The sequence below is a fragment of the Martes martes genome (assembly GCF_963455335.1).
Source record: "Martes martes genome assembly, chromosome: X".
Classification (NCBI taxonomy): domain Eukaryota; kingdom Metazoa; phylum Chordata; class Mammalia; order Carnivora; family Mustelidae; genus Martes; species Martes martes.
The window spans coordinates 104,413,002-104,427,379 of NC_137897.1; positions in this window are offsets into that span (position 1 = coordinate 104,413,002).

Below are 14,378 nucleotides of genomic sequence, written 5' to 3' on the forward strand. Positions count from 1 at the left end.
TTACTCTGTGACTCTAATATTTGCCTATGCTGGAAATTTCATATACATGGAATCATATATTCAGCTCAGGTCATGATCTCGGGGTGGTAAGATCAAGCTCCGCTGAGCATGGAGCCTGCTTAAGATTCTCCCTCTCCCTCCCTCCACCCCTCCCCTCCTGCTCGTTTGCCTGTGCATGCTTTCTCTCTGTCTCGCAAAATCAAATCACCAAAAAAAATACATAAATAAAAAGTAAAGAAATCATATAATATGTGGTCTTTTCTGACTGGCTTCTTTTATTTAGCATCGTGTTTTCCATATTCAGGCACATGATAGCATGGATCAGCACTTTGTTCCTTTTTATGACCAAATAATATTCCACTGTGTACCTATACCGCATGTTGAAGGCCCATTTATTAGCCGATGGGCTTTTAGGCTGCTTCTATTTTTCTCTTTTGGTTATTAGGGAGAACGCTGCTGTGAAGCCTTTGTGTACAAGTCATATGGCCAGGTCTTCAGTTCTCTTGTGTGTATACAGAGGGGCAGAGCTGCGACGTCAGACGGTAGCAATAGATTTCACATTTTGAGGAGCAGCCAGATTATTTTCCAAAGGGGCTGCACAATTGTACAATCCCAACACCAAAGTATAAGTGTTCTGCTTTCTCCACATCCTTGTCAGTATTTGTTTCTGTCTGTGTCTGATTTTATTCATCCTGCGGGGTGTGAAGTGGTATCTTGCCGTGGCTTAGATGTACATTTCCATAACGACTGATCCTGTTGAGTGTGTTTTCATGTAGTCGGTTGGTCATTTGTATGTCTTCCTTGGATGAATGTCTATTGAAATGCTATTTTTAAAAACATTTTTATGTATACAATTCAGTAGCATTAAGCCTATGTCCGTTGCTGTGTGATTATCACCACCATCTTTCTTTCTTTTTTTTTTTTAAAGATTTTATTTCTTTATTTGACAGAGGGAGAGATCCCAAGTAGGCAGAGAGGCAGGCAGAGAGAGGGGGGGAAGCAGGCTCCCAGCTGAGCAGAGAGCCCGATGCGGGGCCCGATCCCAGGACCCAGAGATCGTGACCTGAGCTGAAGGCAGAGGCTTTAACCCCCTGAGCCACCCAGGCGCCCCCACCACCATCTTTCTATAGAACATTTTTTTTATCTTCCCAAACTGAAACTCTGTACTTAATAAACAACAACTCATACCCCGCTCCCCCAGGCTTTGGCAACTTTAATTCCATATAACTTCTGTCTCCATGAATCTGACTACCCTGGGTGCCTCATGTAAGTGGGGTCATACAGTATTCGACATTTCAAGACTGGCTTATTTCATTTAGCACGATGTCTTCCGGATTCATCCATGTGGCAGCTGTGTCAGATTCCCTTCCTCACACCCACTAATGTGCTTCATTCCAGGTTTTGTCCCTGGCAGCAGGGTTTCTCAAGTTGGGCACCATTGACATTTAGGGTTGGTTGATTCTTTTGTAGTTGTTTGTTTTCTTTTGTTTTCTAGGGTTTTGGGGGTTATACATAAACATTTTTTTACATTTATATTTTTACACATTTGTAAATTTATATTTACTTAGTTTCACAATTTTTTATTAAATTTTTTATTTTAATTCCAGCATAGTTAACATACAGTGTTATATTACTTTCAGGTGTACAATATAGAGATTCAACAATTCTATACACGACTCAGTGCTCATCCTGATAAGAGCACTCTTCATCCCCATCCGCTATTTCCCCCATCCCCCCACCTCCCTCCCCTCTGGTAACCAGCAGTTTGTTCTCTAGAGTTAAGAGTCTATTTCTTGACTTCTCTCTCTCTCCACTTTTTTTCCTTTGCTCATTTGTTTTGTTTCTTAAATTCCATATGCAAGTGAAATTTTGCAATATTTGTCTTTCTCTGACTTACTTCATGTTATACATAATACTCTCTAGCTCTACCCATGTCATTGCAAATGGCCGTATTTCGTTCTTTTTATGGCTGAATGGCATTCCATTATATATGTGTGTGTGTGTGTGTATAATTTCTTATATAATTATTATATTATATGTAAATATATTACATATAATTTATTTATATATAATCTATATCTATATATATCTATATGTATATGCTCTATGTATCTTGTTCATATATACCCAACATAGGACTTCAGCTCACAACCCCATGATCAAGAGTTGCATGCTTGACTGAGCCAACCAGTCACCCCCACACCACCTCTTCTTTATCTATTTATCGATCGATAGACACTTGGCTGCTTCCATAATTTGGCTACTGTAGATAATGCTGCAATAAACATAGAGACTCACATATTCCTTTGAGTTAGTGTTTTTATATATTGGGGTAAATACCCAGTAGTGTAATTGATGGATCATAGGGTAGTTCTATTTTTAATTTGTTGAGTAACCTCCATATGGTTTTGTAGTTTTGATTTGCATTTCCCTGATTGAGTAATACTGAGCGTCTTCACGTGTCTGTTGGCCATCTGAATATCATCTTTGGAGAAATGTGTGTTCATGTCTTCTGCCCATTTTTTAATTGGGTTATTTGTTTTCTGGGTGTTGAGTTGTATCAGTTATTTAAATATTTTCCATACTAACCCTTTATTGTATATGTCATCTGCAAATATCTTCTTCCATTTAGTGGGTTGCCTTTTAGTTCTGTTAATTGTTTCCTTCACTGTGCAGAAACTTTTTCCAGTTTTATTGACATACAGTTGACACACAATATTGTGTAAGTTTAAGGTGTATGACACAATGACTTGATGTATATACATATTATGAAGTGATCACCACATTAAATTTATTTAACATCCGTCATCTCACAGTTACAATGTTTTCCTTGTGATGAGAACTTTTAAGAGCTATACTCATAGCCGCTTTTAAATATAGTATTATTAACTACAGTCACCATGCTATACATTACATCCCCAAGAACTTATTAAGTAATTTTTAAAAGATTTTATTTATAACTAATCTTTACATCCAACTTCAAGCTCGAACCCACAACCCCACGGTTGAGAATCACATGTTCCACCAACTGAGCCAGCCAGGTGCCCTTAACTTACTAATCTTAATAGTTTTCTTATGTAATTGGCTGCTCCCATATTGGGGGCGTAGATATTTACAATTGTTAGATCATCTTGGTGGATAGTCCCTTTAAGAATGATGTAGTGTCCTTCTGTATCTCTGACTACCGTCTTTAGTTTAAAATCTAATTTATCTGATATAAGAATCGCTACCCCGGCCTTCTTTTGAGGCCCATTGGCATGAAAGATGCTTCTCCATCCCTTCACTGTCAGTCTGGGTGTATCTTTAGGTTCAAAATGGGTCTCTTGTAGACAACATATGGATGGGTCCTGTCGTTTTATCCAATCTGCAACCCTGTGTCGTTTTATGGGTGCATTTAGGCCATTCACATTGAGAGTGATTATTGAGAGATACGTTTTTATTGACGTTGTGTTATCTTTGAAGTCTTTCTTTCTGTCGATTGTCTCTATATTTCTGTTCAATGCTATTCTTAGGATTTTTCCTCTTTTATAGAACCCCCCTTAATATTTCCTGCAGTGTCGGCTTGGTGGTTGCATAGTCTTTTAAGCCTTGCCGGTCTTGGAAACTCTTTATCTCTCCATCCATTTTGAATGTCAGTCTTGCTGGATAAAGTATTCTTGGCTGCATGTTCTTCTCATTTATGCCCTGAATATATCTTGCCAGCCCTTTCTGGCTTGCCAGGTCTCTGTGGACAGGTCTGACATTATTCTGATGGGCTTTCCTCTGTGCGTAAGGAGCTTCTTTGTCCTAGCGGCTTTCAAGAGATTGTATCTACAATTATGATTCCTCAATTTTACTATGAGGTGCCTGGATGTTTTTTTGGAATTTATAATCTTGGGGGGAGACCGATCTGCCTCTAGTACACGAACGCTTGTTCCATTCGTGAGATTGGGAAAATTTTCATGGAAAACTTGTTCCACTATATCTTCTAGACTTCTTTCTTTCTCCTCCCCTTCAGGGATTCCAATAATTCTGACGTTGGAACATTTCATGGCATCATTTATTTCCCTGATTCTGTTTTCGTGGCTTCTAAGCTGTTTGTTCCAGGCTTCCTCCTGATCCTTTCTCTCTATCTGTTTGTCCTCCAGATCACTAATTCTATCTTCTGTCTCAGTTACCCTAGCTTTTAGAGAATTTAGATTAGATTGGAACTCATTGAGAGCATTGTGAACCTCATCCCTGGTGGCTTTCAGCTCTGCCCTAACATTATGAACATCATCCCTGGTGGCTTTCAATTCTGCCTTAATCAATTCCGTTTGGTCATCCATGGCTTTCTCCAACCTAGCTATTGCCTGGATAATTGTTAGCCTGAATTCTCTTTCTGACATATTGTCTATGTTGATAGCCGTTAGCTCTGTTGCAGAAGGCCCATCCTCTGTATTTTTCTTCTGTTGGGGATTCCTCCTCCTAGTCATTTTGGTGAGAGATGACTGGACAGATGTAGCTGGATGTATCGACCGTGGTGCAGTCAAGGTGCACCCTGGAACGCTTCTGAGCACTCAGGATTCCCCACCCAAACGAGAGAAAAAAGAAAAGAAAAAGAAAAAAGAGAGAGAGAGAGAGGGAAAAAAGGGAAGATAAAAGAGAAGGTTCAGCCCAAATGGGCCCCAGGGTAAGATTTATGACGTATACAAACAAAAACAGACAAACAAAAAGACTGATAAAAGTATATGATAAGGGAAAAAATATATATATATAAGCAAAAAAAGTAAGAACCTCGTCAAAAAGAACCGCAAGTATAAGATTTATATACTATCAGGACAAACATAAATACACAGAGACACTGGCAGAAGAAAAAGATGGGAGCATGGTTATAGATTCTCAGTGTGGGCGAGGAAGGTTATTTTGATTCTTCCTGGATGTATCTTGATATCTTTGTTAAAGGACTCAACTTTCCTAAGATAAAGGGGGATTAAAAATTGGTTTACCTATAGGGGTAGCATTGATTGGAGAAGGGGGGTTACCTTGAAGTTTAACTCTATATGAATATTAGAAGATAAAAATAAAAAAGGAATAAACTGGACTAAACTAGACTAAAATTTAAAAAAAAATTTAAAAAGTAGAAAAGCAAAAGAAAAACACAGGTGTATGTATCAAAAAGTTCAGGTTAGAAGTTTATCATGGAATTTGATGTACTGGACATCTCACTGTGATGGTAAATAGGTTAAAATATTATCTATTTAAAAAAAAGAAAAAAAATGAACCAGAATAGTGGGAATGAGTTAAAAATAAAAGTTGTATCTATGAAGTAGTGGTGGTTGTTCTCTTGTCGTCTTTTTTTTCTTTTTCTTTCCTGGTTTGTTTTCTGGGGGAGGGGGCTGCCACGTGGGTTTTCAGTCAATGATGTTCCCTGAGTTAAGTCCTCCCGCCCCCCTCAAGGGGGTGGGCTCTGAGGAAACCGGTTTTTTCAGGCTTTTGTTCTCTGGAGGTTTTTGTTTTTGTTCACCTCTTTTCTCTCGCCTTGACAGCTTTTGATGGTTTTTGGAGGTTTAGAGGAAAGCAAACTGCACCCCGATCTCCCTCTCAGAGAGAAGCCTCAGTCTGCTCCCCTGTGGGTGCTGCAGAGCACATAAGCTCCCCCTCGGCTGCTGGCAGAGCAGGTTCCGAGTCGCGGTCCCTGGGGACGCAGGATCTCCTGCTTGTACGCAAAACCACGGCAGCGGCGGCTGTCTGGGCAGCTCCGGACCGCCAGAGAGGTTCCAAGCAGGGATCGCACACAGTTTTTCCCGCTGGCCAGGGCTGGGGGTGCCTGGTCTTTCCAGGTCTAAGAGCACCGGACTTGCGCACACCTCTCCCGGGGGAGTGTGTGGGGCGCGCGTGTCTCAGGCTCGCGCGTGTCTCCAGCTCTAGCGTGGTGCAGGTCCCGGAGCACCAGGCTGGGCCTTCGTGCACCTCTCTCAGGGGAGGGTGAGGCTCGCGCGCATCTGAGGCTGGTAGTTCGTGCGCGTTCTGCCGTCTGGCATCTGGCGAGGCTCCCAGCCCCTCACGGGGAGCCGGACTCCATGCGCTCTCGGGCGCACTGGCGGCTCAGGGACCAAGACCTGGTTTCTCCGCCGCACTCTGTCTAGTTCAGCGCCAGGGGATGCTGTCCTGGGTCCGGGGACTTAAGCCCCTGTCCCTACAGCCCCGATTCCCGCAATTTCTCCCCGAGATCCTTTGCTCTTTTTGAGTGCTTTCAACCAGACTCCAAGTTAATGCTGGTCCCCAGACGCAGGGCACTCTCGTACTGGGGTGTTACTTTCCAATCGGTCGCCTCTGGTGGCTCCCTCCCCCTGTTGTTTCTCTTCTGATATCAGTCCCACGTTCCCACTCCACTTTACCTGCCCACTGGCATCTTCTGCCCCTGTAGAGATCCAGACGTGTATAATTCTGATCTCAGACTGATTTCATGGGTGATCGGAATTCTTCGGTAGGTAATCAGCTCACTTTAGGGTACAGGTTGAAACGGCGCCTCCTCCTACTTCCCCGCCATCTTGTCCCCCTCCCCTAACTTACTAATCTTAAAACTTATGACCCCCTTCACTCAATTTCCCTCACCCCCCACTGAGTCCTCATGCCCACCTCTGGCAACCACAGATATGATCTCTTGTTCTATGAGGGTTTTTTTAGATTCCACATACAAATGAGATCACATGGCATTTGTCTTTCTCTGTTTGACTTATTTCACTTAACATAATGCTGTCAAAGTTGATCCATGTTGCTGCAAATGGCAAGATTTCTTCTTTCTTATGGCTGAATAATATTCCATTGTGTCTATATGCCACGTTGTCTTTGTCCATCTGTCGGTGGTCACTGAGGTTGTTTCCACATCCTGGCTATTGTAAATACTGGTGCTGTGAAGAGGCTGGCTGATTCTTGTTGTGGGTGCTGTCCTGTGCATTGTAGGATGTCTGGCAGTCCCTCCGGCCTCCACCCTGCTGTATGCTAGTAGTATTTCCCCAATTGTGACAACCAAAAGTCAGTGAAAATATTGTCAACATCCCTGAAGTGGAAAATCAGCCTCGGTAAGAACCATTCCCCTAGAGTCTACCAGAGTAAGGCTGAGAACAGGACTGGTTCTTAGAAAAATTATAGATTTGCAGTGGCTTGAAGGCCAAGAGCCTCAAGGCTTAAAGGATTGATACTCTGAGCTGAAATTCCAGATTCCTTGAAACATGCCAATCATCCATGCCCCCTTTCCCCAAATAAGTTATCATTTCTCATCATTTTATTCATCTGGTGACAATGATTTGTTAAAAATATTAAAAAATTTCTATTTCTATTACATGTCTAGCTCTCTTATTTTAACAAAATCATGAATCAGAAAAATGACCCTTGGCAAACCACAGGCCCCGATTCTTGGTTTGAAATAAGTCATATTAGGTTTTAAGGTATTTTCCAAGTCCCTAGATGCTTTAACCTCAGGTATGAAGGACCATCTTGGGGAGAAAACCCTTACCAGGACCCCTTTAAGGACATCACACAGGTGGTGAGAGCCCACTGGACATTTTTTAAAGAGATTTTACTTATTTATTTGAGAGAGAGAGAACGCAAGCAGGGGGGAGTGGCAGAGGTAGAGGGAGAAGCAGACTCCCCACTGAGCAGAGAACCCGATGTGGGGCTCGAACTCAGGACCCCAAGATTACGACCTGGGCCGAAGGCAGACACTTAACCCACTGAGCCACCCAGGCTTCCCGTCCCCGCCAACCACTGGATCTTTTTATTGATCTTCTTTGATTCCTTTCTATGCTCTGCTTATTACAACACCCAACCAACCCTTCTTCCCTCTTCTGAAATGCTTGATCTGTTCCTCATTTAGACAGATTATATCCCTTCCTTCTTCCATTCCATTCATTCATTCATTAGACATATATTCACTGAGGGTCTGTTTTGGGTCAGGTGCTAGACTAAATACTATTGATACAAAAAAAGACAAAGTTCTTCCCTGACCTTATAGAACTTTCATTCTATTGGTGCAATTGAGAGAAATAGATAAGCCCAAATAATACAATTACAGAATGGGATAAGTACTTAAAAGGAGAAAAGCAAGGATTTGAAATAGAGCATTATATCAATGAATTAGAGGACAGGCTGCTAGGACAACCTCTCAGAAGAGGTAATACTTAAGCTGCGATCTGAAGGGTGAGAAGGACCAACCATGAGAAGGGTGAAGACAAAGGCATTTCAGAAGAAGAGACCAGCATGCTCTGGGCTCTGACGTAACTCTTTGCAGTTGGTTGCAAACACGGCCACAATCCTTCCTTTCTCCCTCTGACAAAGCCCTTTGCAATGTGACTTTAGCTCATCCCACTAAGAGGTGGAATCTGTTTTTCTATCCCTTGAACCCAGGCTGGACTTGTGCCTTACTTTGGTCAATAGAATGTGACAGAGGGGCGCCTGGGTGGCTCAGTGGGTTAAAGCCTCTGCCTTCAGCTCAGGTCATAATCCCAGGGTCCTGGGATTGAGCCCCGTATCAAGCTCTCTGCTCAGCAGGGAGCCTGCTTCCCTTCCTCTCTCTCTCTGCCTGCTTCTCTGCCTACTTGTGATCTGTCTTTCAAACAAACAAATAAAATCTTTAAAAAAAAAAAAAAAAGAATGTGACAGAAATGAAAGTGTGTCAGCTCAGAGCCTAGGCCTCAGGGAACACAGCACACCTTCTCTTTCTCTGGAAGAAAGTGGTCAAGCCAGATGAGCTTGCTGGAAGATGAGAGAGCATGGAACACACATGACTTCCAGTTGAGGTAAATTATCTTAGAGCCACTAGCCCATAGCTGGTCCAGCAGGTGCACACAGCTCTAAGACAGAACCCAGCCAAGACCAGGTGAACTACTAGCTAAGCTCGGCCTGAATTGTCAATCCAGGGAATCTTGAGCTAAAATACTTTGTCCCCCATTTGGGAGTAGTTACATAGCAAAAGATCAGCAGTAGACCCTTTAATGAAAACAGAATATTTACCAGGGTAAACCTTCACTTAACCTGCTCTAAATCTCAAAACACTCTGTGTTATTTGCCCAGTTTCACACCGAAGGGCTTGATCAGAATGAACTGAAGCAGAGTGGCATTACCACAGGCTCCTAGTACAGGAAGGTAGAAAAGAACTCAGATGAAAGACTCACTCCAGTTAAATATCGGGAAGGAGACGTGCTCGAGAAAATTCAAAAATCCTGTATTTACATTCTAGTGAGATGCTCCCAGAGATTGGCCTGTTTCTGCGAGAAGAGTCACGGAAAGGCAGTTTTCCTCCAAAAGATAAGTTGTTTGTTTGTTGTTGTTGTTGTTGTTGGTTTTTTTCAGAATTCAGACAACTATAGAAAAAGAAGGCCAGGGGGATCTGAAACTACTGACTCAAAAAAGAGGGGCACTTGACTACGTGGCTTTCAGCAAGGTAATATGTAATAAAGGCCAAGTTCACCTGTGATTGATTATCAGTGGATTCAATTTAATAACTCCCTTTGGGAACACTCCATACATAAAAACCACAACAGAAAGCCAGAACAGGTCCCATTTGTTGAGCAGACCTCAGAAAATCCCACACATCAAGCCTTTCACATCCCTGGACTACAATCACTAGCAAGCAGGTTAGCCTGGCTCATTGTAGTAAAGTGACGCCAGGCTGAATACTATGCCTGAAATATCATCAAATTTCTTGGCAAGGGGCTTAAATTGCAGCCAGGCCTTTTTCAACCCTGAGGAGGTTACTGATCTGATGTTCTCCAGCGGACTGAAGCCTTTTACCCTGGGCAGGTGGTTCCAGAAGCGTGGTCCCCAGACCAGCAGCACCAGCATTCACTGGAGAAGTGTTAGAAATGCAAATGTGGGGGCCGTTCCCAACACCTATTGAATTGGAAACCCTGCTTGTTAGAGTACAAGCCCTGTAGCTGATTTTGATGCAAGCTCAAGTTTGAGAACCTCTGTTGTAGGCAGTTGGGGTTGGCCTCATCTCTGGAGTGGAACTCTAAGTCTTAAATGGCCATTTAGAGCAAGTCTGCCATTCTTTAGAGTGAGTAGGGTTCTCATTTCCCTGAGATTCCTTCATTCCATCCCTATGTCTGGAAGTTGAACCATAACCTTAGAAAACATTTTCCTAGTAACATAGACAGTTTCTAGTTAATTATCCCTAAGTAACACAGTTTTCAGATGTAGCAATGAGAGATCTTAATTTCTCAGGGTTAAGAGACATCAAAGATCATATCCAGCACTACTTCTCAAACTTTAAGGGGCATTGAATCATCCGAGAATCTTGTTAAAATTCAGATTCTGTTTCAGCAGATAGGGGATGAGGTCTGAGAGTCTGTGTCCTTTAGAAGCTTCCAGGTGACTCCAACGCTATTGCTATACGGACCACACTTTGGGTTGTTGGACTATAGTCCAACCCCCTATTTGATGCTCATATCCCCTACCTGGTAGTTCCCATTCTTTTGCATGTTGATTTTTAGGTTTTTTTGTTGTTTGTTTTCGTTCTGGTTTTTGTTTTTGTTTTTGTTTTTAAGCACCATTTGTAGAAAAGGCTATCGTACCCACTGAAAGTCTTGACATTGTCAAACATAATTTGATCATATATGCAAGGGTTGATGTCTGGGCTCTCTCTCTCTTTTCTTTCTCTTTCTTTGTTTCTTTGTTTCTTTCCTTCTCTCTCTCTCTTTTGTAATATCTACACCAATGTGGGGCTAGAACTCATGACCCAAGATCAAGAGTCAGTCTCATGCTTGACCAACTGAGCCAGCCAGATGTGCCCAGGATCTCTACTCTAGTCCATTGTTCTATATGTCTATCCTTACACTAGAACTGTATTGTTTTTCTTACAATATCTTTATAACAAGTTTTAATTCAGAAAGTGAGTCCTCCAATTTTATTCTTCTTTTTCAAGATTGTTTTGGCTATTCATGGTCCCTTGAGATCCTGTATGAATTCTAGGGTGGACTTTTTTTTTTTCTATTTCTGCAAAATATGTCATGGGGAATTTGATAGAGACTGTATTGAATCTGCATGTTGTCTTGGGTATATGGACCTTTAACAACATTAAGGCTTCCAATCCATGAATATAGGATGTCTTTCCATTTATTTGTGTCTTCCATAACCTTTTCAGCAATATTTTTTCTTAGTTCTTAGTGTAGAAGTCTTTTACCTCTTGGTTAAGTTTATTCTTATGTTATTCTTTCTAACACTATTGTAAATGGAATTGTTCTCTTAATTACCTTTTCAGATTGTTCGTTGTATAGAAATGCAACTGTTTTTTGTATCCTGCAGCTTTGCTGAGCTTATTTGTTAGTTTGGGGAGATTTTGTGGTATATTTAATGTTGTCTACGTTTAAGATCATGTCACCTGTGAACAGAGATGATTCTATTTCCTTTACAATTTGGATGTCTTTTATTTATTTTCCTTGCCTAATTGTATGAGGTAGAACTTCCAATACTACACTGAATAGAAGTGGCAGAAGGAAAGATTTTTCTTTTGTTCCTGATCTCAAGGGAAAAGCTTTTGGTCTTTCATCATTGCATATGATGTTAGCTGTGGGTTTTCCACATATGGCCTTTATGTTGAACTGTTCTTGTATTCTCAGCTCCAGAATTTGTTTGTTTCCTTTTAATAATGTCAATCTCTTCCTTGCAATTCTTATTTTGTTCATATATCATTTTCCTGATTTACTTTAGTTTTTTGTCTGTATTTCTTTTAGCTCTTTGACCATATTTGAATTCTTTCTACTAGTCTGATGCCTGCTTTTTCAGTGACAGTTTCTGCTACTTTATTTCCTTCCTTTGAATGGACCGTGTTTTCTTGTTTATTTATATCTTTTATGATTTTTTTGGGGGGGACTGGGCATTTGAAAAAAAAAAAGCCACCTCCCAGTCTTTGCACATTGGCTCTGTGCTGAAGTCTTTTGCTATTTATCTGGATGTGCCCTGAACCTTGCGGTCAGCTCATGGAGAAACTTGAGATCTTCTCAGGTCTTGGGGCACCTGGGTGGCTCGGTTGTTAAGCATCTGCCTGCAGCTCAGGTCATGATCCCAGGGTCCTGGGATCGAGCCCTGCATTGGGCTCCCTGCTCAGTGGGAAGCCTGCTTCTCCCTCTACCACTCCCTCTGTTTATGCTCCCTCTCTCGCTGTCTCTCTCTCTGTGTCAAATAAATAATGTCTGCCTTCAGCTCGGGTCATGATCCCAGGGTCCAGTGGGCTCCCTGCTCAGTGGGAAGCCTGCTTCTCTCTCTACCACTCCCTCTGCTTACATTCCCTCTCTTGCTGTCTCTTTCTCTGTCAAATAAATAAATTAAGATCTTTAAAGAAAAATATCTTCTCCGGTCTTTTCTAAGCATGCATTTTATGTGGGCTTGTGTCTGCTTTTTTGATTCTTCTGTATATACAGCTGCTGTTTAAAATGTGTTAATTTCTCAAATAGTCTCACGCCAGCTTCTTTCTGGATCCTTAGTGGGCCTATTATATGTCTGCACCCATAATATCTTGCCAAAGAGTCTTAGTCTCCCTGCAGATTTCCTAAACCCCACTGCTTCTCCTCGCCTGATATCTGAGTTGAGCAAAACAGAGACCAGTCCATCAGGCATCCTGCAGCCAGGTTAAAATGTTACAAATAAAGCCTGTGCTGCTCCTTCTGGTTCTAGGGAGGAAATTGGGAACTGGGCTGCCACCTTCTCTCCGCCAAAACAATGCTGCACCAGGGAGGGGATGGGCAAGGGTGAACAAAAATGCTACGAATTTTCCTTCTGTCTTGAATGGAGCATTTTCTTGATTGGGTGTTCACTTCCTTGTTGTAGACCTTTGTCTGTGCTCCACTGCTACTGTAAGATTATTTAGCCAGATTTCTTGGTTTTGTGTTTCCATGGGGAACAAGACCTTTGAACTTCCTAACCCACCATTTTGTTGAACTTGCTCAAGGCTAAATCCTGTACTTCACAGTGTGTGTGCTTGTTTCTTGGGTGCTTACTAGTGGTTTTTATTTTTTTAAAGATTTTATCTATTTATTTGACACACAGAGAGAGAGAGAGAGAGAGAGAGAGAGACAGACAGACAGACAGCAAGAGAGGGAACACAAGCAGAAGGAGTAGGAGAGGGAGAAGCAGGCTCCCTGCTGAGCAAGGAGCCCGATGTGGGGCCTGATCCCAGGACCCTGGGATCATGTCCTGAGCTGAAGGCAGATGCTTAACCGACTGAGCCACCCCGGCACCCCTAAAATCTTTTTTTTTTTTTAAAGAAATCTTTCCTTATATCTGGGAAATAAAAGATGAAAGAACGAGGGGTGCCTGAGTGGCTTGGGGAACAAATAGTCCTCTACCTTTTTCAGAATTCAATGTAAGGACCGTTTGTCATCGCTCATTCAATAAATATTCATTGAACACCTGCTATCTGTATTAAGTCAGGGTTCTTCAGAAAATAGAACCAGTAAGATACAGATAATAGATAGATGGATAGATAGATAGATAGATTTATTGTAGGAATTGACTTTCATGCTTATGGAGGCTAAGACGTCCCCTGATCTATTGTCTGCATGTTGGAGAACCAGGAAAGCCATTAGTGTAATTCAGTCCAAGTCCAAAGGCTTGAGAATTAGGGGACCGATGGTCTAAGTCCTAGCCTGAGTCCAAAAGTCTGAGAACCAGGAGTGTTGATGCCTGAGGGCAGGAGAAGATGGATATTTCTGCTCAAGTAAAGAGAGGGAATTCTCCCGTCCTCTGCCTTTTTATTCTATTCAGGCTCCCAGTGGATTGGATAATGCCCACCCACATTAGTGAGGGTAATCTTTACTTAGTCTACTGATTGAAGGACTAATCTCTTTCTAGACACACCCTCACAGACATATCCAGAAATAAGGTTTTACCAGCTGTCTGGGTACCCCTTAGCCCAGTCAAGTTGACACATACAATTAACCATCACACTATCTGTCAGGTGTTGTACTAAGTGCTGGGAATATGGTAGTGATCTAATAGGCACTATCCCTGCCCTCACAACACTTAGTCTTTTTTTGTCTTAATTTCCCTTAATAATGTGCACAATGAAACCCTCTCACTTCCTTTAATTTCAGTAATTATAAACTTCAGAAAAAGCAACAATAACCTATTAATATTGCTTCCTGACACCATCCTTCAGTATTGGATTTACACTTCACATGGTTCGGAGAGGCCCTTAAAAATCCAGATTCCGGGGATGTCTGGCTGGCTCAGTCAGTAGAATGTGCAACTCTTGGTCCCAGGCTCGTGAGTCAGAGCACCACAATGGGCAAGTGGACCCTACTTAAACTAAAAACAAAACAAAACAAAGCAAAAAACCCTCTGAATTCCAGACCAAATATCCTATGAAGTTCAATTTTTTTTCTGTTTGCCAAAGGAAATAAATTTGAGTCGAATGGAAA